Raw genomic sequence first — 2675 nt, 5'->3', positions numbered from 1 at the left:
GCCACTTGGGGAGGACATGCTTTGACAGTTCAAAGCAGGCCACCACACTGAGAAAATCTTCTGGGCAATAGGTGCCCAGATGGCAGGGCAGTAGCACACGTAGCAGTAGTGCTGCACAAAGGACCACTGTGTAGCCACAGCCCACTGGCAGCTGGCCTCTGCTGTGGCTGTGCAGTCCCCATCCAGGTCTGGTAGGCACGCAGTTTTAAGGCCACATACTGTCACAGGTGGCAGCAGGTCATAGCCAGGCAGCAGCCCCCACTGCTAGACTGCTGCAGTGGGAAGAGGGCATAGGGAGGGAACTCTTAGTTAGGGCTGCTTCAGCAGTCAGCTGGTACAAGGGGTAGTGTCCCCAGATACCAATTGGCTGGGCCCCAAAAGCTGAGGGCAGGTAGCCCTGAGCTGCTTGCCAGGGCAGCTTTTTATACTGCTGGGGCCAGCACAGGGCAGGTTTTTATACTGCTGGGCCTCCACCTGGCTGCAGATCCAGGAGGAGATGGGCAGGGTTATTTTGCCCCTAGTGGCACAAGTTGCCCCACCCCAAAGTGTCTTTCCAGGCACATGTGCTGAGGCAAAAATCCCCGGCTCAAATTTGTGCTGCTCCTATTTGAGCTGCTGCAAGTGCACATGCCTGCATGTGCGCACATGTGTTCTAAGTCATCCCAACCATGCATTTAGTCCAGTAAAAGATATCACCCAAAAAATCTGATCTCCCAGATAGGCATTCTCCACCCCATCACAGCCCCATCCAGTTTCAGATTCAAAATGTAAATGCATGAAATTTTACTTGAATAAATATTCCATATATAAAAAATTGGCTAATGTTTTTAACTATGGTGTTACATTTGGTGTTATGAAAATTAAAAGAGGCCAGAATGAAGGTTGTCAGATATACATGGGCATGTCCCTGTCAAGACTTCCCACTCACCTGCTCCTGCTTATACCTACCAAGCCTAGAAATGTACTGGTGAAATCATTTCAAGGGCATCTCCATCACCCCCACAAGCACACTCAAGACCCCTGTCTATGCAAAGCTTAGGAGCATCAATGTGGGACTCCCAGGAGTGAGATTCACTACTGCATGCAAGCAAAAACTGGGTGAGCAGAGTGGCTTTTGGAAGCAGTGGCACAGAGAGTTCACTGAGCACCTGTGACATGGGGGGGTGGGGCAGTAAAGTGGTAGAAAGGGTATGCAACCACAGTAGACTGCGGGGAACACCATTGTGTCTACCCCCTTTGCCCCTCCCACCATTCCAAATAAAGTGGTGTGGCACTATGCTGCCTGCCTCCTGTGGCCAGACAGAGGCAGTGCAGGATTTTCCCTGCTACTGCAAAGGCTGCAGGGTAGGAGGAAATGAAGGGGTAGGAGGGATAGTGAGGTAATATCATTTGTCTGCAGTCTCGGCCACCCTTTGCACCCACTAGGACCTGCAGCTTCTCATCCCCTCTCCTCACTGCTCTCCCTTCCCCACCCCCCCTTCAGTTTCAGGGCTTAGCATGATCTGCAGGGATCCCAGAGGCAGGGAGCACCCCCACCGGTACATCTGTGGTTCTCAGGATGATCAGGGGAGCAGGGCACTGATTTGGGGGTGGAGGGACTGATAAGGTAATTGGGGTGGCAGGGAAGCAATCTTGGGGTAGAAAGAACAGTTTGGGGGACGGAGAAAGCAGTCTGGCAGCTCCCTACCTGCTTGCTCCCTGTTCCCCCCACTCTTTCCCTCTTCCACCCTCAATCCTGCTCCCCTCACGCTTTCCCCATGCCCCCCTCCCCTCAGCCCTCCCTCCCCACTCACTCCATCCCCCTGTCCCCACCTGTCAGTCCAGTGCCATACAAGTCCTGGATGATAGCTAGCCTACCTGGAAGCAGTGCCTCCTGGGATACTGGAGGACCACAGATTAATGGCTTTATCTCAGGTGAACACCCAGCAGTTAATTTGAGCTAGGTAGCACAGCTCAAAAATAATCCTCACCCAAAATGACATAACTTTAAGGCACCTAGAGGACACTTAGCACTTGTTAGCAAGCCTTAATGTGTGATCATTCAAGTTTTAACTGCTTTTAACATGGTCTGATTGTAATTTCACCCTAAGAGAACAAGGTATGGAAGTATTTGACATGCACTAGGCCTAGGGAATGTAAGCTATTGTGAGTTGCTTCTGTGCCTTACCGCCAGCATCTAGGGCTAATATTTTGTAACCATGTGAACAGCCATGTTAGTAGGTTCTTTGGAGGTAATAAACCTGGCTGAGCTTTGACTACCAAACCGAGCCTTGTGGTCAGTTCTTTGTGTAGCATTGAGATGACCAAGGAAACTCACTGTATGACCTGTCACAGCACAGACAACACCCGCACAGCATGCTTGTATATGAAGAATGAAACTGACTAAGAGAGAACACATACGTTGATAACTTGCCTGTGTTGGTCTCTTTCAGCCATTCTCTCTTCCTTCAATAAGCTTTTGGACTTTCCCTTATCCCTGTAGGTGCAGGGCCTCAGGTTGTTCTCATTCACAGAATCATAGAAGTAGGGTCAGAAGAGACCTTGTAGATCTTCAAGTCCGACCCCCTGCCTGGGCAGGAGAAAAACTGGGCTCAAATAACTCCAGCCAGGTAGGCATCAAGCCTCTTCTTAAAGACCCCCAGGGTAGGAGCCATTACCACTTCCCTTGGAAGTTG

The sequence above is a fragment of the Crocodylus porosus genome, unplaced genomic scaffold, assembly GCF_001723895.1.
Source record: "Crocodylus porosus isolate Cpor-Errol unplaced genomic scaffold, CroPor_comp1, whole genome shotgun sequence".
NCBI lineage: Eukaryota > Metazoa > Chordata > Crocodylia > Crocodylidae > Crocodylus > Crocodylus porosus.
Note: the sequence above shows the minus strand (reverse complement) of the source record.